General features: G+C 39.9%; 2 long non-coding RNA genes across 2 annotated transcripts; both read right to left on the bottom strand.

Moving 5' to 3' along the window:
* Positions 1 to 1,712: 1,712 nt before the first annotated feature.
* LOC131002259 (uncharacterized) lies at positions 1,713 to 3,254 on the bottom strand. The gene is made up of 2 exons (XR_009094233.1): positions 3,108 to 3,254; positions 1,713 to 3,015 (listed from the first exon to the last, which is right to left on the bottom strand). It is a non-coding gene; the product is annotated as an uncharacterized LOC131002259 (long non-coding RNA).
* A 7,661-nt stretch (positions 3,255 to 10,915) lies between these two features.
* On the bottom strand, positions 10,916 to 22,849 carry LOC131002231 (uncharacterized). Its single transcript, XR_009094207.1, has 4 exons — positions 22,633 to 22,849; positions 20,680 to 22,547; positions 11,820 to 11,895; positions 10,916 to 11,220 (listed from the first exon to the last, which is right to left on the bottom strand). It is a non-coding gene; the product is annotated as an uncharacterized LOC131002231 (long non-coding RNA).
* Between the last annotated feature and the right edge of the window lie 736 nt (positions 22,850 to 23,585).

Here is a 23,585-nt window from a genome sequence, read left to right as displayed (position 1 = left end):
CAAGATCTGAAACAGAAGTTTTGGTGGGACGGAATGAAACGAGATATAGCCTCGTTTGTAGAGCGCTGCCTTGCATGCCAGCAAGTGAAAGCTTTACATCAACGACCATATGGGAAATTGCAGCCATTAGAAATCCCAGAATGGAAGTGGGAGCACATAGCGATGGATTTCGTGACGGGTCTACCCAAGACAAATAGGGGCAACACAGCTATTTGGGTAATAGTAGACCGTCTCACGAAGTGTGCTCATTTTATACCGATTCCAATTACCTATGGATCGGAGAAACTAGCCCAATTGTACATCCGTGAGATTGTACGGCTACATGGAATACCAATATCCATTACTTCAGATAGAGATTCAAAATTTACTTCTAGATTTTGGATCAGTTTGCAGAAGGAGTTGGGAACAAGATTGAACTTTAGCACCGCCTTCCATCCTCAAACAGATGGACAATCGGAAAGAACAATTCAGACCCTTGAAGATATGTTGAGGACAGTGGTGCTAGACCGAGGAGGAAGTTGGGAATCAGTGCTGCCACTGATCGAATTCGCCTACAACAACAGTTACCAGGCGACCATTGATATGGCACCTTATGAGGCGCTGTATGGAAGGAAGTGTAGATCACCACTTTACTGGGACGAGGTGGGTGAAAGAAAAATCCTTGGGCCAGATACAGTAAGCGAGATGATCGAGACCATCCGCCAGATTAGAGCAAGAATTAAAGAGGCCCAGGATAGACAGAAGTCTTATGCCGATACCCGACGAACCGAACTACAATTTCAAATTGGAGACAAGGTTTTCCTGAAAGTGTCACCCTCGAAAGGGATCGTTAGATTCGGTGTTAAGGGTAAGTTGAGACCCCGTTTTGTAGGACCTTATGAGATCCTTGAAAGAATAGGTCCCGTAGCGTATAGGTTGGCACTGCCACCTAGCTTTGGAAACATCCACAATGTGTTCCACGTGTCACAGCTGAGACGGTACGTGTTTGACCCCAAACACGTGATTCACCAAGAGGAAATGATTCTTAACCCAGACTTGACGTACGAGGAAAAACCTGAAGCCATTTTGGACCGAAAGGTGCAAGAGTTGAGGAATAAATCGATCGTGTCAGTCAAAATACTGTGGAGACACCATGGACCTGAAGAAGCAACGTGGGAACTTGAGGACCAGATGAAAGAAAAATACCCAGAACTTTTTACATAGGTATGCAAATTTCGGGACGAAATTTTTATTAAGAGGGGTAGTATGTAACAACCCGCTCTTTTATATTTATTTAAGTCCAATATTGCGTGTTTATTATTTTTTTTAGTAAATGAAACGCTTTATGAATTCCAACTATGATTCTGAATTACGTAATTTGGAAACAGATTCGCTACACTAGCAGTATGCATTTATTTATCTTCGCGTGTTTAAAATCGCGACGTTAATCTTTGAATCAATGAATAATTATTATTCAAAGTTATAACCAACTTAGCAAAGTTGTGTTATTTATTAATCAAGATGGAGTTTATTTCATATTGTTACTTAAGTCGTGAATTATTTCAGACTTTGAAGCCAATTAAATCTACGGATTTAATTTAGGTATTAGAATGACGAACGAATTAAATCTATGGATTTAATTTAGCAATCTCGATAATAATACAAATTAGATTTTTAGAGCAGCCAATTTTCGACTACGGATTATCGATTTTTAGCAAGACACGAAACCAATATTTCAAATACAGAGCAACAACACTGAAGGATTATATTTAGATCACATCATACTTTACAACCATACACACCTATGCTTATCTACCATCTGCAACAAAGGAAAATGAAGAAGGGAATGCACTCCCTACGGTTTACACTCTACCACTTTCCTACTCCACCACCTGCCACCCCCCCCTAAGTTCAAGAAAATGGGAAAAAGGAAAAGGGGGTGGAGACATGTGCTGCACACTCCCCTATCTTCTCTTGAGCCTGCTGCATTCTCGCACCCCAACAATACAGCCCTCCTCCCTTTTTACCTCTCTTTGCAGCAAACAAGAACTTCATTCTCTTCCATTTTGAAACCCATTTTGAAACAAGAAACGCACCAAGGAGCAGGAGGAACTGCCTTTGCCTTGCATTCATTGCTTTGCCCACATTCAAGGTGAGATTTTGTGTTTAATTCATCCATCTCCTCCCATTGACCAACTGCAATTATTGAAACAACAACATCGATTAATTTCAGTTCGGTGAAATCATTCCAGTTCGTTTAAACTCAGCAACCTTCAACCAACACAAACATTCAAGGTATTTTCAGTTCACTATCCTCACATATGCATTTCACTTCCCTCATTTCATATAAAAGAAATTCGACACATAGGATGAGTTTAATACAAAGGGACATAGCAAATCACATATGCGTACATGATTAGCATTCAACAGAAATAGATTTATTCATACATTGATATCTTTATACTGCCTTTATACTTAGAACCAAGTCATGAGAATTCCCATCGGCAACAACATGAATTGAAATACAATAGTAGAGAGATAGAACAAGAACTTAGCTTTAGGAAGAAGGGACGCGGCCTGTTCAGGCTGATCAAGAGACGACGAGCAGCAGCGACTCGGTGCTTGGCGGTGGGTTCAGGCGAGAGGCTCGCCTTGTTGCTCCACGACCTGTTCAGTTGGGCCGAGAGACGAACGAGACGACGCGATGATGGAGCTCTCACCGGCTTCGGAACTCGGAGAAGAACTGGAAACGGCGAACACCCGACTGTTCGCCGGCCTCCCTACAGCAGCGGCGTTCGGTGCTTGGCAGCAGAAGTCGGCCTTGGGCGAGGCAGCGGCAGCCGACGACGGTGGTGGCTGTCGGAGCTCTGCAACAGCAGCCCGCGATACCAGAACAGCAGCAGTCGGCGGCCAGCTCCAGAACAGCAGCAGTCGGCGGCAGACTCCACGAACAGCAGCAGTCGGCGGCGCTTCCACAAACAGCAGTAATCGGCGGTGGCCTCGTCGTGAGTCGCCGGAGCAGCAGGAACAACGGCGCTGTAGTGAAACGTTGAGGGAGGTGACTGACCGACAGTTCTTCGCCGGAGGAGATTCGAGAGAGATTGAGAGGTGAGTGTTTGGGTGGTTACCGATGTATGCGAGAGAGAGAGAGATGGCTTCCGGCGATGACTCGCCGGGAAGAAGGACGCCGGAATCAAGCGAGAGAGAGAGAGATATGTTGCTGCAACTCTTTTGTTGATTTTAGAGAGAGATGCGGTATTGATAATATAGAGAGAGAGTTATATTTTAAAAAGTGTGAGTGCATGTGGTGATTGAATAAAAAGAGAGAGTGGTTCGGTCATGATAAGAGAAGGAATTTTTGCTTTAATAAAGATGGATAGAAAGAGACGTGAGAGATTGGTTTTGTGATAGAAAATAGAGAGAGGGACCGAGATTGTCGGTAGAGAGAACCGAGAGTGAAGACTTAAAAGAGGAGTGGGTCTTTCTCAGTTGGGCCGGGTTTGGGCCGATTCTTTTGGGCCGATTCTTTTGGGCCGATTCTTTTGGGCCTGTTTTTATTTTTTTTTATTTGGGTCTGGTTCAGTTTAATTGTTGGGCTGGATATTAATTCATTTGGGCTTTGCTTATTTTATTTCCATTGGGCTAATGTATATATTGTTTGGACTCTATTATTTATATAAATGGGCTTCTATTAATTTTCTTATGGGCTTCAAATCCATATAATTGGGCACCTATTATTTATTTATTTAGGCCCAATAAGAATTATTATTTTTAGGCTCTCTTTATTAATCCTAAATATTTTTAATTAGTGATTAATTTTAAGACTTACTAATTATTAATTAGTAAGTGAATTAGATTATTTTTAAGATGAGTAGATTATTAAAGATTAATAATCCGACCTCATATGACGAGCTTTATTTCCTTAAATAGGATTAGCATCTCATAATATTATTAAAGGAATATGAGTCACGCATAATCATTTCACGCATCCTCATTTATTGAGATTTTTCGAGAATTAGAATCTTATTTTATTTTCTCGGATTAAAGGTCAAGCACCAGAGTTAGAGCTAAACCGTGAGTCTGCTATTCAGGTGGGCTTTCTTACGTATAAACTAAAACCATATAGTAGAATTGTTAAGACTTTATGCTTATGAATTTTGAATAATATTGTCAATGCCTAAATGCTTTATGTTTTGTTATTAATTGCCTATCTGATGTTAATCGAATTCGGATTCTGGATGGGACCGCAAATCCCTTCGGAATTAGTGTACACCTTGTGATCGTGAGTCATCTAGCGGGTTGGCCGATCATAGTGTCCGTAGAGGGAGGCCTCCCTCTCGGCACGAGTTACTGATATGGTGATTAATGATATTAAAATGCCTGCGCGGGTTATTGATGAAAGAAATGATATTATTTTTGGTAAATACGAGTCTTTAAAGGAAAACCCTCGTATCTTACTACTATTGAAAGGCTTGACAATAAAATATTATGCATGTATGTAAATTTCGGCAAGTGTCCACTAAGTACTTTCGTACTTAGCCCTGTATGTATTTATAAATGTGCAGGTTGAGCTGTGATCGAGGATGTAGTGTGCAAGCGGAGCTTTTGTCGATCTAGGATGAGTACCTCAGAGTAGAGTATATGTCTTCATACATATACTCAAAATGTTATTCCGCTGCGAACACTGATTTCGTTATGATATTATGTTATTTGTCAAACAATATGTATTATTTAACAATGTTCTCAAACTCATTGAGCACCCTTTTTCTGGATATTATTATGTACGGTCCCCTTGTGGCCTTCTTGATATCTAGATATTTCAATTGATTTCCTTATACAAGTCGAGTCATTAAGAGACTGAATATACCCCTTTCTAAATCCCGCTCCTAAATTCCCTCCCTTAGTCGCGGTTTCCCCGAATTTGCTATCCTTAGCAAGTGCGGTCGTGACACGACTTGTATAAAGAAATCAATCGAAATATCTAGATATCAATGAAGGCCACAAGGGGACCGTACGAAATATTATCCCAAAACGGGGTACTCAATGGTTTTAGTACATTATTAAATAATACATATTGTTTGACAAATGACATAATATCTTAACATAATCAGTGTTCGCAGCGGAATAACAATTGGAATATATGTATGAAGACATATACTCTACTCTGAGGTACTCATTCTAGATCGACAAAAGCTCCGCTTGCACACTACATCCTCGATCACAGCTCAACCTGCACATTTAAAAATACATGCAGGGCTAAGTACAAAAGTACTTAGTGGACACTTGCCGAAATTTACATACATGCATAATATTTTATTGTCAAGCCTTTCAACAGTAGTAAGATACGAGGGTTTTCCTTTAAAGACTCGTATTTACCAAACATAATATCATTTCTTTCATCAATAACCCGCGCAGGTATTTTATATCATTAATCACCATATCAGTAACTCGTGCCGAGAGGGAGGCCTCCCTCTACGGACACTATGATCGGCCAACCCGCTAGATGACTCACGATCACAAGGTGTACACTAATTCCGAAGGGATTTGCGGTCCCATCCAGAATCCGAATTCGATTAACATCAGATAGGCAATTAATAATAAAACATAAAGCATTTAGGCATTGACAATATCATTTTAAATTCATAAGCATAAAGTCTTAGCAATTCTAATATATATGGTTTTAATTTATACGTAGAAAACCCACCTGAATAGCAGACTCACGGTTTAGCTCTAACTCTGGTGCTTGACCTTTAATTCGAGAAAATAAAATAAGATTCTAATTCTCGAAAAATCTCAATAAATGAGGATGCGTGAAATGATTATGCATGACTCATATTCCTTTAATTAAATTATGAGATGCTAATCCTATTTAAGGAAATAAAGCTCGTCTTATGAGGTCGGATTATTAATATTTAATAATCTACTCATCTTAAAATAATCTAATTCACTTACTAATTAATAATTAGTAAGTCTTAAAATTTTCTCTAATTAAACTTAATAGAATAATTATGATGGCCCGATAGGAATTTAATTCGAGCCCAAATGAATAAATTCGAAGCCCAGTGCATTAATAATATTAGGCCCAACATCAATTAATTTCTAGAGCCCAACAAATGAGGCCCAAAATAATAAATTCATGAAGCCCAATAAGTGAGCCCATCCTCACCCTTAAAAATAATTAGTAAATTTAAATATTAATCACTAATTAAAATAATTAGGATTAATGAAGAGGCCTAAAATAATAATTCTTATTGGGTTAAATAAATAAATTTCATTGGACTTAATCAATTAAATCGTAGGAGCCCAAGTAATATAAATTCGAGACCCATTATTAATAAATAATAGGAGTCCAAGTAATAATTAATGTGGACTGGAAAGAATTAATCTTAGTCCAATAGACACTTTAATCGGCCCAAATGACGAATTAACAGCTGGGCTGAACTAAACAAATCTGAAACAGGCCCAATAGAATTAAATAAATTCCAGCCCAAGAACATTAATTAAATTCGGCCCAGATAGAAATAAAAAGATGGCCCAATGAATTAATCCCCATAAGTCTTCACTCTCGGTTCTCTCACTACCGACAATTCTCCTCTCTCTCTCTAAATTATCGGTTCTCTCCCTTTTTTTTTATTAAAGCAGAATACTACCTCTCTCTCTCAATTATCGGTTCTCCCTTTTTTTTTTATTAAAGCAGAACACTCTCTTTCTCTCTCAATTTTCGGTTCTCTCCCTTTTTTTTTTAAAACATAACACTCTCTCTCTCTCTCAATTATCAAGATTAAAACTCTCTCTAAATTCTCTCTCTCAGCTCGATCATCTCTCTCTCACTGCTCATCATCTCTCTCTCTCGCTCGATCCAGCCGTTCACTCGGCCTCCTGCTGCCGCCCCGGACGGCACGCCGCCGCCGGAGGCCGGCGGCTCTGCCTCCCCCTCCCGTCTCCTCAACCTCTCTCCCTCTTCCCTCAGGTCTTGTCTCCCTCTCGCTCCCCGTCGATCTCTCTCTTCACCGCACCCAGCTGCGGTCGCTCCGACGACCTTTGCCGACTACCAGATCTGGCGTCCTCTTCCTTTTCCGGCCGGCAGAAACGGCCGCCGCCTGGAGTTGTTGCTTCTTCGCCTGAGGTCGACGGATCTGGCCTTCAGCCGTTCATCTCGCTCGGAGTTCCCGCCGCTGTTGGCTTGCCCGGAGTTGCCGCCGACTGCAGCTGCTTCGCCGGAGTCGCGGCCTGGTGTTGCTGCAGGCTCGTCCGGTGGTCAGTGGCTCGCTGGAGGAGCGCCGCCGCCGGCCGCTGCTGTTGGCAGCAAGAGCCCGGCAGCCGCCTCTCCCGGAGCCGCCGTCGCCGTGAGTCGCAGAGCTCCGACAATCCACCATCCTTTCTCTCTCGTTTTATCACTCACGATAGGTTCGTAAATTTGAATAATTTTCAGAAAACTCAACTTTGTATAAAGACTTGATTTTGGAATGAAAACATGGTTTTCTGTATTATTATTTTCCTAGTGGTGAAAGAGTGCAGCCTGTTCTTGCTTTGCATAAGAGTTATTGGTGTTTGCAATATAAAGAGTGTAACTTTGCTAAGTTCATTATGCCTACAATGGTTTTCTATCATTGTGAAATTGATCATGTTTTGGTATGAATGCTTTACTGGAATGGATATTTGAGATAGAATCAATACCTTGAATGTTTGTGTTGGTTGTTGAATGAACTGCTCGTTGGTGTTGAATGAAGCAAGAATTAACTGATACTTGAAAATTTCTTTGGCAGAGAATGATGAAAACGTTTAAGTGTGGAATGGGTATGAGATGAGGATTAATAGCTGCTGAAATCTGAAACCAAATGAAGGTGTTCGGGTGTGAAAATTTTGCAAATATGCTGCTGGAGCTGGAGTCAAAGAAGAATATTACACAGGCGTGGAGCTGGAGTCAAAAAAATGTCCAGAATAGATGGCTGAGCATGCGCTTAAGGGATAGCTGCAGATTTCTTTCACACACATACACTATTCCTTTTTTTTTTTTAAGTGTTGGTAGATAGATAGAAAAATAGGGGTTTGTAAAGTGAAGTATAAACAGAAGCAATAATTCTTGTCTTGGAATTTCTATATCTGTAATATTGTATTGCATTTTTTTTTAAATAAAATCCAACTACCGGGTTTTGTTAATATCGTGTGTTTATGAAACTACTCGATATCTGCTTCCTTTCTTAGCTAGAATAAATTCTAAATTAAATCCGTAGATTTAATTCTTCATAAACCGGAATAAATCACGACTCAAGAAATAATAATAGAAAAATAATTCTATTGTGATTAATAAATAACATGACTTAACTAAGTCAGTTATGAATCTGAAATAAATAATTATTGGCTTACTCAATAATTCTCATCGCGGTTTTATTTACGCGAAGCTACTGACTTGGTAATAAAATAATAATCCTGCTTAATTAGAATATAATCCAGTGTCATAAGTTGAATTTAAATAATAAATAATTACTGGGTTTAAATATAATAAAAGAGCGGGTTGTTACACCGGTCAAGTGACCGTGAGAGGTGGCCACCTCTCCGGCACACAGTTCCAGATATGATAGATTACAAGAGAACTTAGACTGCAGACGAACTTTAAGAATCACATATGAACTTAGTAAGCTTGGGCCTTTTTAGCGAAAAACTCCCTTGTTGTACTGTTTATGATGGCATGACAATTTACAGTTTTTGAAGCATGTATTTTTATACCTAGGCATACGTGCCCACTGAGTGCTTTTGTACTCAGCCCTGCATATGTTTTCTAAATGTGCAGGTTGAGCTGATGTGATGATGGTGCTGCAATGAGCGGAGTCTCCAGGGTTGTTAATAAATAGTTAACCTGTCTAGAATATGTCTTCATACATATGTCTAGCTACTTTCCGCTGCAAGATGTTGTTGATGTTATAGTATGTTATGTCATACTTTGAGTCTTAAGAGAATGGTTTCATATGATGTATAACTTGATTAATGATATTAATTAAGTTTTATGCTGTCTTTCATAGACTATTTTCAATTGAGTATTCATGAATAAAAATGACGAGTTTTATTAAGATGAGTAAGTTTTACGGCTATAAATGACGCCCCTTTTCTTCCCCTTCTTCTTTAACCCCATCCCTAGTCGTAGATCACTCGGCTTAACTATCCTTAGTTAGGGCGGGCTGTGACAGTAAGCTTGGGCCTTTTTAACGAAAAACTCCCTTGATGTACTATTTATGATGGCATGACAATTTACAGTTTTGAAGCATGTATTTTTATACCTAGGCATACGTGCCCACTGAGTGCTTTTGTACTCAGCCCTGCATATGTTTTCTAAATGTGCAGGTTGAGCTGATGTGATGATGGTGCTGAAATGAGCGGAGTCTCCAGGGTTGTTAATAAATAGTTAACCTGTCTAGAATATGTCTTCATACATATGTCTAGCTACTTTCCGCTGCAAGATGTTGTTGATGTTATAGTATGTTATGTCATACTTTGAGTCTTAAGAGAATGGTTTCATACGATGTATAACTTGATTAATGATATTAATTAAGTTTTATGCTGTCTTTCATAGACTGTTTTCAATTGAGTATTAATGAATAAAAATGACGAGTTTTATTAAGATGAGTAAGTTTTACGGCTATAAATGACGCCCCTTTTCTTCCCCTTCTTCTTTAACCCCATCCCTAGTCGTGGATCACTCGGCCTAACTATCCATAGTTAGGGCGGGCTGTGACATAATTTGAGTTTGTTTTCTATTTTCTCAGGAAGACTTCTAGGAATAAAATGAGGATTTGAAATATTATGTGGAAAATTATTTATTTGTTTTTGTGAATCAATTTTTGTTGAAATATGATCTATTTGTTCGGCGATAGTTTGTAAGATTTGATTTGAATAATTATTTTGTTCGTGGAGTTTTTTAATATCACTCATTTTTTGTCCATCTTCTCCGTCTCTTCCAGTACGAAATGGAGTAGCAGATATTTCACCATTAGGAATTTGTATTTTGATATTATGTAAATGAGGATGAATGGAAGTTAATATAGAACCTGTAGCTAATTTCCATTTTTTATAAAGGTTTGTTTGAACATTTATTTGATCTAGATTGTAGACATTATTAATATCATTAAGCTGACAGTATCCTTGAAACCAATCTAAAATTGGAATATTAGATTTTAATTTATGTAATCCTTTTATCCATTCAATTTGAAGTTTATCTCTTAAAGGTTTTTCAAGTTTTAAAAACCATTCTTTTCTTTCAATTTCTTCTGGATCATTAAATTCCTTTTCAAGGTAATTGAAATTAATAGAGAAATTCATATTAGAAATCATATTGATTTGATCTTCCATTTGAGAAATAGTAGGAGATCCTACTTGATGTGTTTCTTCTTCAGTTTGATAACTAGTCGAAGGGATTGGAGATTTGTAATTAACTTTAATATTAGGATAATTAAATTTAGAACTTTCAGAAAATGAATTTCTTGATGAGACTTCTTGAATACGTATTGAGGATTTTCTTTGTTCTCTATATGAATTAAATCTTAGAAGAATTCTCCCGTCATCATCTTCTTCAATCTCTGAGACTTCTCGTTTTTCAATTCCTCTTGGTATTTGAGGATTTTGAATTATGAATTCATTAGGAATAGTTATTTCATTCCATTTAAGTCTTTTAGGAACGAAAGATGTTGAATTATCAGCTTCAATTTGAAGTATGACAGTTTCATCTTTTAAGGTTGGAGTGAATTTAAATTTTGGATTTAAATGAGATGACATAACTCTAAAGTAAACTCGATATATGACAGCAAAATTTTTACAAAGATTCTTAAATTCATCTCCTTGAAGGTGAATGTCACACCCCAATTCTTGAAGGAATAAACTATAACTGGGGTACGACTAAAATCATATAAATGAACAAGGGAAGAACCTTGTGAAATTCAGATAATAGAATAAAAATGTTGGGCAATGCCCTTTGAATGAAGAAAGATAGAAATCAAGTGATACTAATCAATCAACAACATTCAAAGCCTTAGGATCACAAGTTCGGTTTCATGCTTCCGATAACCAACGTTAAATAACATAGAGCTAGAAGTTGAGAGTTTAAGCTCGATAAAAACACAATTCAGAATTTAACATAAAAGTCTTAAGTTGGAGAAACAAAAGACAAATAAAAGCTAGTGTAATAGCGGAAGACAAAATACGGAGTTGAACCCTAGCCTCAGCTCTGCCCCGTCATCACCAGCCATTAACCTGAAAACATTTGAAAGAAATTTTGGGCTAAGTACTAATGTACTTAGTGGGCTGCAACCTTTAAAGCATTTCATAATCTGAAGAACAGTTTATCCAATCTTACTGACATGACATAGAAGGTTTTAAAGAGAAATAACTTCTATGCATGTTAAAACATTTTCATATATATATATATATACTTAATTATTTTGCGCGCGTTTGCACACTCCATTCTGTTACTCGCTGTGATCCCGGACCTCTAGCCACCGACGGATCTCTGTCTCCCGCTGACTTGAACTGAGGGCGTAACCCAGCCAAGTATAATAAACCTCGGAAATTAATCCAGACAGGCCTATCATTTCTATGCTCCGGAACACATCCCGTCAAGCACCCTTATAACGCCTCTGGTTAGTGCCCGATGGAGATCAACCCACCGAGACAGCTAACAAGTGTACACAATTCTCAAACAACGTGTTAGGTCATAAGAGAACCTCAATTGATTAACTGTACGAGCCTTAAACATGGTAGAGTGCACAAAAATATTTTATTGGATAAACAGTTTATATTACACGAATATTTAAGCTCAATAGCTAAATCATACATTTGAAAAATAAGCCCACCTGTCTAGGCAAAGCCTGTCGTTTAACCTTATCTCTGAATCGGAATAGCAGTGCTAATCCTCCTGATGCTCAAAGCCTACAAGAAATCTATTCTTAATAGGTCTCCTTGAATTCTAATCTTAAGTCATGGTGAAGTGCTTAATATTCTATGATTCACTTAGCCGGGTTTTCAAAATTTAATGAATAAATAATTGAAAACATTTCTCTTGAGTTAAGAACACCAACAATATTCTTACTCATCTTTCTTTAATAATTGGAATTATAAATAAAACCAATTAAATCATAAATACTCTTTTTGCAAAATATAATGCAATTTCATGTCATGCTTAGCATATAATAAGTAATTACTTAAAATATGCTTATAAAAATAATTTAATATTATTATAAAAATTTACTCTTTGAAAATAATTAATTAAACTTAATAAGTCTAATTAATTATAATAGTGTAGCTCCTTTAAATAAAATATGCACAAATCCAATTAAATAAATACTTGGGCAGCCCATGATTTAAAATAATCAAAGGCCCAACTTAATAAAAGAAAATCGGCCCAAAATTAAGAAATAACTCAGCCCATTTAATTAAAAATCTCGGCCCAAGTACTCATAAAATCGTCCCATAACTAAATTAAATAAACTGAGCCCATTACTGACTTGGCCCAAAGACTCAAGCCCAACTGAAAAAAATAAATAAAAAAAAAATGAAAAAAAAACGGCCCAACTCGGCCCAAATTCTAACAAAATTTTCAGCCCAACACTAATTAAAAACCCGGCCCAAATTTAAAGCCCAACCCCTAACCCAAACCTAAAGCCCAACACCCCCACCACCCTTTTTCTTCCTCCCCAGCCGCACACACACACACATACTATCACATCTCACTCTCTTCTCCCTCTCTCGGCTCCCTCTTCCCTCATCTCTCGCTCCCTTCTCTCTCAGCCATCAGTCCCGCCACCGCGCATCCTTCCGGCGAGGCAGCCGTCGACCGGCAGCCGCATCAACCGAAAAGACCAGCCGCCTTCCTCGGCCCCTCTCTCTTCGGCTGGTAACAGCCGCCCACCGTGGAGCTCGCCGGAGGAGCAGCAGCGACGAGCTGCCGCCACCAGTTCTCTCTCTCTCTGACAGTGGCCGAGAGACAGCAGCCAAGGCCGCCGAGCTCTAGCCTCCCTCTGAAAGCTCAACCCCCGCGGTTCTACCTCCGGCGATAGCAGCCCCAGCCGCCACCGCTCCTCCCTCTCAAACTCCGATCCTCCCTCTGGAACTCCGGCGATAGCAGCGAGAAGCCACTACCGCCGCCGACTCCGACTCTCTCTGGATCGACGGGCAGCAGGAGCATCAAGCCACCGCCGCCGTCGTCCTCTCCTTCCCCACTCTTCACCGTAGCTAGGCAGCAACGGCAGAGCCGCAGCGCCTGGCTTCCCTCTCGGACTTCTTCCGATAAGCAGCAGCAGAAGCCGCCCGCCGGAGCCCTAGGCTCGGCCTCCCCTGACTCTCTTCTCAAACCCTCGCCGGAGCAACGGCGATGAGCCGCCTCACAGCCCCCGACCTTCTATCTTTCCAGCCAGACCGACAGTGGCGCCGAGCCACCGCCGTCGACCTTCCAGCCCAAAATCGACAGATGTAAACAAAGCTCAAACTTTTCTTTCTTCTTTTGTAAATCATGCTTTGATGTATATGAAAACACATATTATATGCTCATGTATGTAACTATCATTTTGTTTCAAAAATTGATACAAGAAAACTGAATTTCAATTTAGCAAATAAGGTAAGGACTCAAGAGGGAACCTTAAGAGGTTTCGTTTCAATTGTTTGTCTGATCTTGTTGGTATTGGTTTTGATTCACTGCGTTAAAACTGGGCTTCAGTGGAACAACTGCAGTAGAATTTCAGCAGGGGATCCTTCAATTATTTGCAAGATGGAGAATGAGAGAATGATGAAACCAAAGTTCAAAACTTACCTAGGCAGTTGAGTTCTGCTTGTTTGCTCAATACTTGATTTCTGGTGAAATGAGCTTGGGGCCGATGAAAATAATTTGGTGGATTAAGTGAGTGAAGGAGAACTTGGCTGATTTGTTAGGTGGAATTTGACAGCATAAAACAAAAGAAAGTGGAAACAAAAGAGAGATTTGGCTGTCGGATTAGTAGGAGAAGGGGGTATGGTGGGAGGAAAGAAAGTGGAAAATTTGATAAGATATGATTTGATTGTGACATGTATGAAAAAAATAATCATGATATAGGGTGGCTATTAGGAACATAAAATACCGGGACTGTAATAATACTTCAGGGTTCGAAAAAAAAATAGCTCGTGAAAGATTGCTAAATTAAATAAATATGCAATGCATATAAATTCAATAACTAAATTTACAAATATTTTTGTAAATCATTTTTGTTGGAATTAAAAATAAATTCATTTTCTTTTATCCGGCGTGAATCAACTTAATATCTAAGTTCAAAAATTATTCTAAACTTAGCAAAAAGGAACGGGGTATTACATCCCTCCCTTCTTAAAAAAAAATTTCGTCCCCGAAATTACATACCTTGATAATCTAGCTGGGGATACTTGACTTTCATTGAATCTTCAAGTTCCCATGTGGCCTCTTCCATCCCGTGATGGTTCCACTTCACTTTAACGAGAACGATGTTCTTGTTACGTAAAACTTGAACCTTGCGATCAAGTATCTGGACTGGTTTCTCTTCATAACTTAAGTCCTGAGCTAGGACCACTTCATCATGTTTAATCACATGTTTTGGATCAAACACATACTTTCTTAACTGAGAGACATGAAACACATTGTGCACGTCTCCAATACTGGGCGGCAATGCCAACCTATAGGCTACAGGGCCTATCTTATCTAGGATCTCAAAAGGTCCTATAAAACGGGGTCGTAACTTGCCCCTCTTTCCGAAACGTATAACTCCCTTTGAGGGAGAAACTTTGAGGAAAACTCGATCCCCAACATTGAATTCTAACTCCGATCGGCGTTTATCGGCGTAAGACTTTTGTCTATCTTGAGCTTCTTTAATTCTTTGCTTGATGTGATCGACCTTCTCAACCATCTGTTGGACCAGTTCAGGACCTAACAACTTTCTCTCGCCCACTTCATCCCAGTAAAGTGGTGATCGACATTTTCGGCCATACAAAGCCTCATATGGAGCCATTCCAATTGTTGCTTGATAACTGTTGTTATAAGCAAATTCTACAAGAGGTAACAAATCCTCCCAACTTCCACCTTTGTCTGCGACAATCGTTCGCAGCATATCTTCTAGAATCTGAATCGTTCTTTCTGACTGCCCGTCAGTCTGAGGGTGGTATGCTGTGCTGAAATTCAGCTGAGTGCCCATTGCTTCTTGTAAACTTTTCCAGAAACGCGATGTGAATCTGGTGTCACGATCTGATGTGATAGATACAGGTACACCGTGGAGGCGTACTATCTCTTTGACATATAACTTTGCAAGTTTCTCCAATCCAAAAGTCATTTGAATTGGCAGAAAGTGCGCTGACTTTGATAATCGGTCCACTATGACCCAAATAGCAGTGTTTCCACGTGCCGACCTCGGTAGGCTCACTACGAAGTCCATGTTAATGTGCTCCCACTTCCACTCAGGGATAGGTAGTGGTTGCAGCATTCCATACGGCCTCTGATGCACGGCCTTCACTTGTTGACAAGCGAGACATCGCTCTACAAACAACGCTACATCTCTTTTCATTCCTTTCCACCAGAAAATTTTCTTCAAATCCTGATACATCTTTGTGCTGCCTGGATGTGCAGTGTAAGGAGTATCATGAGCCTCGCTCATAATCTCGTTCTTTAATTCTTCTTTGTGTGGCACACACAATCTTTCACCAACCAATAGTGCATTATCCTTTGCTTCAGTGAATCCTTTCGTTTCATTCGTTCTTGCAGCTAGACGCATCTTCTCCAAGAACCAATCTTCTTTTTGTGCTTGCACAATTCTTTCTCTCAAATCAGGTTTAGCTATCAATGCAGCAACACAACCCGATACTGTGTCTGGAGGATGAACAATTTCCAAACTGAGTGAGGCGAAGTCACGAATCAGTTCCTTCTGCTGGGTGATGAAATACCCTAGCTTAGCCTTCGTCTTTCGACTCAGGGCGTCAGCTACTACATTCGCTTTTCCTGGATGATAACTGATGGTGCAATCATAATCCTTTACTAATTCGAGCCATCTTCGTTGTCTCATGTTTAAATCCTTTTGCTCGAAGAAGTATTTCAAACTCTTATGATCTGTAAAGATCTCACACTTAACTCCGTAGAGATAGTGTCTCCAAATCTTCAGCGCGTGCACGACGGCTGCTAGTTCTAAATCATGAGTCGGGTACTTCAGCTCATGGGGCTTCAATTGACGAGACGCGTATGCTATCACTTTCTGATTTTGCATCAACACGCAACCCAATCCTAGTTTCGAGGCATCAGTATACACCACGAATTCTTCATTCTCTTCTGGTATTGCTAACACTGGTGCAGTAGTCAGCCTAGTCTTAAGCTCCTTAAAACTTTGTTCGCACGCTTCAGACCAAACGTATTTAGTCCCCTTTTTCAAAAGCTGAGTCATTGGCCTAGCCAATTTCGAGAATCCTTCGATGAATCTTCTGTAGTAACCTGCTAGACCGAGGAAACTCCTGATCTCATTGACATTTGATGGTGCCTTCCATTCCTTGACTGCTTCGACCTTGGCGGGGTCTACTTTGATTCCTTCAGTCGACACGATGTGACCGAGAAACATTACTTCTCTCAACCAAAACTCGCATTTGCTGAATTTAGCAAACAATTTCTCATTACGCAGGGTTTCGAGTACGATGCGCAAGTGCTCCTCGTGTTGTTCTTCAGTCTTAGAGTAGATGAGAATGTCGTCAATAAACACTAAGACAAAACTATCGAGATATTGATGGAACACTCGGTTCATCAAATCCATGAAAACGGCTGGGGCATTCGTTAATCCAAAGGGCATCACTGTGAACTCGTAATGTCCGTAACGCGTTCGAAATGCTGTCTTTGGAATGTCTTCTCTTTTCATCTTGAGTTGATGGTAACCAGATCTTAGATCAATCTTGGAAAACACACCGGCTCCTTTCAACTGATCAAACAAGTCGTCTATCCTTGGAAGAGGATATCTATTCTTTATCGTGAGCTTGTTTAATTCTCTATAATCGATACACATCCTTAGTGAACCATCTTTCTTCTTGACGAATAAGACTGGTGCTCCCCACGGTGACACGCTAGGCTGTATGAAACCTAGATCCAACAGTTCTTGTAGTTGCACTTTCAATTCTTGTAACTCTGGCGGGGCCATTCTGTATGGTGCCTTTGACACTGGTGCTGCCCCGGGTTCTAGATCAATCGTGAATTCTAGTTGTCTGTTCGGTGGCATACCGGGCAATTCTTCGGGAAAAACATCTTTGAATTCTCGCACCACTGGAACTTCTTCGATCGTTTTCTTTACTTCATGTTCTCCTGTCAAACTGACCAGAAAAGCCTGACATTCTCCCGTTCTCATTATCTTTGTGGCCTTCATCGCCGAAATCACTGGTACTCTTCCTCCCATTCTTATGCCATGAAAACTTGCCTTCTCCTTTCCAGCGGATTGGAAAGAGATCTTTCTCTCGCTACACAGTATCGTGGCACCGACTTGAGTAAGCCAGTCCATCCCTAGGATTATGTCAAACTCTATCATAGTGATGACATACAAATCTGCCTTAAATGTTTCAGCACCTATGTTCAGCTCTAAGTTCGAGATAATGTCCTTAGCAGTCAATCTTCCATTACCAGGGGTGTTAACTTCTAAAGTTATCTCAGCCAATTGTGGAGCCAGTTCTAATCTCTTACAAGCAGCATGTGAAATGAAAGAGTGGGACGCTCCAGTATCAAACAAAGCTATAATCGGCACGTCGAAAGCATTAATCATACCTGCCAAGTTTCCTTGGTTTCCTGCTGCTTGATTTTGGTTAAGGGCATAGGCCCTAGCATTCTGTGGCTGTCCCCGTTGTCCTCCAGGACCCTGATTTTGTCGCTGTTGATTTCTGGGGTTTTGCTGTTGAGGTGCTCCTCCGTTCTTTTTCGGACATACTGAAGCATAGTGCCCAGTTTCCCCACATCTATAGCATATATTCATTCCTTTTAGGCATTCCCCTGAATGAGGTCGCTGACACTTTGGGCAGAGTGGTCGTCCCATTGCTTGCGGCTGTTGGTTCTGACGCTGATTCTGATTTTGGTTAGCAACCCATGGTTTCTTCCCATTTCCATTTCCAGGGTTTCCTCCAGTTCCTTCGTTCCACTTTCTTTTTCCTTTACCACCATCTTGAGGTGGTACAAATCCAGACTGTCCCGGAGCTTTCCCTTTTTCCTTTGGTAGCAATGACTCAATGGTAAGAGCCCTGCTCAAAGTTTGTGCGTAGGTGAGACCTCCCTGGCTTGCTAGGGAGATTGATATCTCATGGCGCAGTCCATTCCTAAATTTTTCTGCACGTTTCTCATCAGTGTCCACCAGCGTCGGAGCATATCTTGATAGCTGATTGAAGGCTCTATCGTACTCAGTAACTGTCCCAGCCCTCTGCTTCAGATTCCAGAACTCATTCTGTTTCTTCTGTCTATAGCATCCCGGTATGTATTTCTCATATAATTCAGTCTTGAAATCTTCCCAAGTGAAATTTTCCCACTGTTCCTCAGTCATTGTGCGCCTCACCGATTCCCACCAGAAGTCGGCTTCGTCCACCAGTTGGTAGGTTGCACAAGTTACTTTGTCTTCGTCATTGCAACGGATGTAGTTAAAGATACGCTCTATGGCCCTAACCCACTTTTCGGCGTCTGTTGGATCGCCCAGCCCGTCAAATGTTGGAGGTTTTTCCTTGCGAAACTTCTCTTCAGCAGTACGATTTGGTGCTACATGTTGGATTGGCTCTTCAGGGATGAATCCCCTGCCGCGTCCTCGACCACGACCACGTCCTCGTCCCCTACCGCGTCTTCTTGGTGCGTCTTCCATTCTGATTTACGAACGAAAATAACACAAAAGTGAGACTTATTCTGCATGCATGCATACATATATACATACATAGATATACTTAAGGTATATTACTTCTATAGTGTAACCCTATGAAAGGCTAACTCTATGTGGAAACTGATCTATCTTGGTGGAATACTCAAGTGAATCCTTAATCTTATCTCATTTCTGCTACGTTATAACATATCTATGTTAAACGTTTCTATCTTACCAGTCCTTACTTAAATCGATCAAGCAGAGCTGTCACGACTAACATTCCCAAGACATTCTTGGGTGGTACTCAAACAGTTGTAAGAGTTCTTATTATTCTGATCGTATAGGCAGTGAACCTAAAACAATAACATAACTTTCTTATTCGTTCATTCTCTTTGAAACCTCAAACATGTGGACATTTAATGTCACATGAAACTTTTCTATTGCCGGAAAGATTCAAAGAATCTAACTCGACCATACATCTGGTATTCGTGAAAGGCTCGATAGTCCTAAACACGACTTTACTTCATCTTATCGTTAAGGGCTCGGGTTGTCCCAAACACGATACTTAGCTGGTTATATGAGTCGGAGACTCAAAATAACAATATGAACGCGATTAGCAATTCATAACTTATAGCATATGGAAAGCGTTAAGCAATTCACATAGCATCATTTACTGAAGCGCGCACTTCTTGAAAACTCTAAAACATTTAATAACTTTGAAACTTTTAAATCGTACCTTTTTCCTGCGGCAGTGTGACGGCGAGCTGAGGTTCAACAACTTTCTTAGAAGTCTAGAGGTACTATTCTAGACTCGACATTTAAAAACTTATGGTTATCAGAAACATGAAAGAAAACTCATGCTCTGATACCATTCTGTCACACCCCAATTCTTGAAGGAATAAACTATAACTGGGGTACGACTAAAATCATATAAATGAACAAGGGAAGAACCTTGTGAAATTCAGATAATAGAATAAAAATGTTGGGCAATGCCCTTTGAATGAAGAAAGATAGAAATCAAGTGATACTAATCAATCAACAACATTCAAAGCCTTAGGATCACAAGTTCGGTTTCATGCTTCCGATAACCAACGTTAAATAACATAGAGCTAGAAGTTGAGAGTTTAAGCTCGATAAAAACACAATTCAGAATTTAACATAAAAGTCTTAAGTTGGAGAAACAAAAGACAAATAAAAGCTAGTGTAATAGCGGAAGACAAAATACGGAGTTGAACCCTAGCCTCAGCTCTGCCCCGTCATCACCAGCCATTAACCTGAAAACATTTGAAAGAAATTTTGGGCTAAGTACTAATGTACTTAGTGGGCTGCAACCTTTAAAGCATTTCATAATCTGAAGAACAGTTTATCCAATCTTACTGACATGACATAGAAGGTTTTAAAGAGAAATAACTTCTATGCATGTTAAAACATTTTCATATATATATATATATACTTAATTATTTTGCGCGCGTTTGCACACTCCATTCTGTTACTCGCTGTGATCCCGGACCTCTAGCCACCGACGGATCTCTGTCTCCCGCTGACTTGAACTGAGGGCGTAACCCAGCCAAGTATAATAAACCTCGGAAATTAATCCAGACAGGCCTATCATTTCTATGCTCCGGAACACATCCCGTCAAGCACCCTTATAACGCCTCTGGTTAGTGCCCGATGGAGATCAACCCACCGAGACAGCTAACAAGTGTACACAATTCTCAAACAACGTATTAGGTCATAAGAGAACCTCAATTGATTAACTGTACGAGCCTTAAACATGGTAGAGTGCACAAAAATATTTTATTGGATAAACAGTTTATATTACACGAATATTTAAGCTCAATAGCTAAATCATACATTTGAAAAATAAGCCCACCTGTCTAGGCAAAGCCTGTCGTTTAACCTTATCTCTGAATCGGAATAGCAGTGCTAATCCTCCTGATGCTCAAAGCCTACAAGAAATCTATTCTTAATAGGTCTCCTTGAATTCTAATCTTAAGTCATGGTGAAGTGCTTAATATTCTATGATTCACTTAGCCGGGTTTTCAAAATTTAATGAATAAATAATTGAAAACATTTCTCTTGAGTTAAGAACACCAACAATATTCTTACTCATCTTTCTTTAATAATTGGAATTATAAATAAAACCAATTAAATCATAAATACTCTTTTTGCAAAATATAATGCAATTTCATGTCATGCTTAGCATATAATAAGTAATTACTTAAAATATGCTTATAATAATAATTTAATATTATTATAAAAATTTACTCTTTGAAAATAATTAATTAAACTTAATAAGTCTAATTAATTATAATAGTGTAGCTCCTTTAAATAAAATATGCACAAATCCAATTAAATAAATACTTGGGCAGCCCATGATTTAAAATAATCAAAGGCCCAACTTAATAAAAGAAAATCGGCCCAAAATTAAGAAATAACTCAGCCCATTTAATTAAAAATCTCGGCCCAAGTACTCATAAAATCGTCCCATAACTAAATTAAATAAACTGAGCCCATTACTGACTTGGCCCAAAGACTCAAGCCCAACTGAAAAAAATAAATAAAAAAAAAAATGAAAAAAAAACGGCCCAACTCGGCCCAAATTCTAACAAAATTTTCAGCCCAACACTAATTAAAAACCCGGCCCAAATTTAAAGCCCAACCCCTAACCCAAACCTAAAGCCCAACACCCCCACCACCCTTTTTCTTCCTCCCCAGCCGCACACACACACACATACTATCACATCTCACTCTCTTCTCCCTCTCTCGGCTCCCTCTTCCCTCATCTCTCGCTCCCTTCTCTCTCAGCCATCAGTCCCGCCACCGCGCATCCTTCCGGCGAGGCAGCCGTCGACCGGCAGCCGCATCAACCGAAAAGACCAGCCGCCTTCCTCGGCCCCTCTCTCTTCGGCTGGTAACAGCCGCCCACCGTGGAGCTCGCCGGAGGAGCAGCAGCGACGAGCTGCCGCCACCAGTTCTCTCTCTCTCTGACAGTGGCCGAGAGACAGCAGCCAAGGCCGCCGAGCTCTAGCCTCCCTCTGAAAGCTCAACCCCCGCGGTTCTACCTCCGGCGATAGCAGCCCCAGCCGCCACCGCTCCTCCCTCTCAAACTCCGATCCTCCCTCTGGAACTCCGGCGATAGCAGCGAGAAGCCACTACCGCCGCCGACTCCGACTCTCTCTGGATCGACGGGCAGCAGGAGCATCAAGCCACCGCCGCCGTCGTCCTCTCCTTCCCCACTCTTCACCGTAGCTAGGCAGCAACGGCAGAGCCGCAGCGCCTGGCTTCCCTCTCGGACTTCTTCCGATAAGCAGCAGCAGAAGCCGCCCGCCGGAGCCCTAGGCTCGGCCTCCCCTGACTCTCTTCTCAAACCCTCGCCGGAGCAACGGCGATGAGCCGCCTCACAGCCCCCGACCTTCTATCTTTCCAGCCAGACCGACAGTGGCGCCGAGCCACCGCCGTCGACCTTCCAGCCCAAAATCGACAGATGTAAACAAAGCTCAAACTTTTCTTTCTTCTTTTGTAAATCATGCTTTGATGTATATGAAAACACATATTGTATGCTCATGTATGTAACTATCATTTTGTTTCAAAAATTGATACAAGAAAACTGAATTTCAATTTAGCAAATAAGGTAAGGACTCAAGAGGGAACCTTAAGAGGTTTCGTTTCAATTGTTTGTCTGATCTTGTTGGTATTGGTTTTGATTCACTGCGTTAAAACTGGGCTTCAGTGGAACAACTGCAGTAGAATTTCAGCAGGGGATCCTTCAATTATTTGCAAGATGGAGAATGAGAGAATGATGAAACCAAAGTTCAAAACTTACCTAGGCAGTTGAGTTCTGCTTGTTTGCTCAATACTTGATTTCTGGTGAAATGAGCTTGGGGCCGATGAAAATAATTTGGTGGATTAAGTGAGTGAAGGAGAACTTGGCTGATTTGTTAGGTGGAATTTGACAGCATAAAACAAAAGAAAGTGGAAACAAAAGAGAGATTTGGCTGTCGGATTAGTAGGAGAAGGGGGTATGGTGGGAGGAAAGAAAGTGGAAAATTTGATAAGATATGATTTGATTGTGACATGTATGAAAAAAATAATCATGATATAGGGTGGCTATTAGGAACATAAAATACCGGGACTGTAATAATACTTCAGGGTTCGAAAAAAAAAATAGCTCGTGAAAGATTGCTAAATTAAATAAATATGCAATGCATATAAATTCAATAACTAAATTTACAAATATTTTTGTAAATCATTTTTGTTGGAATTAAAAATAAATTCATTTTCTTTTATCCGGCGTGAATCAACTTAATATCTAAGTTCAAAAATTATTCTAAACTTAGCAAAAAGGAACGGGGTATTACAGTGAATATCAAGAATTAAAGAATCAAGAATTAAAGGATCTGTGAGATCTATGGAATAATTGGGAGCACAGTTGAAATAAATAGGACCATTACAAACATTTGTTTGAATCATTGCTAATAAAGATGATTTATACTTCTTTAATCTATTATCTCTAAGGGCAAGATAAACAGGAGCATCAACTCCAATATGAACTAAGGGTTTAACTGCTACTTGAATTAACCCGAAATGAATATACCTATAACCCTTTTCTATGTATTTTCTTATAGAAACTTTTGAAAGAAGTTGCATGCTTTGAAATTCTTCTTGAAGAGAAATAGTTTCTTCATGAGTTTTAATAGAAAAAGCAGTTTTGAAATCAAATGTTCCGATTTGATACATAGATTCTATTGGTTGTTCAGGAATAGTCCAATTTGAATA

This window comes from Salvia miltiorrhiza, unplaced genomic scaffold, assembly GCF_028751815.1.
Source record: "Salvia miltiorrhiza cultivar Shanhuang (shh) unplaced genomic scaffold, IMPLAD_Smil_shh Hic_asm_8, whole genome shotgun sequence".
Lineage (NCBI taxonomy): Eukaryota > Viridiplantae > Streptophyta > Magnoliopsida > Lamiales > Lamiaceae > Salvia > Salvia miltiorrhiza.
Note: the sequence above shows the minus strand (reverse complement) of the source record. Positions and strands in the feature narration are given on the sequence as shown.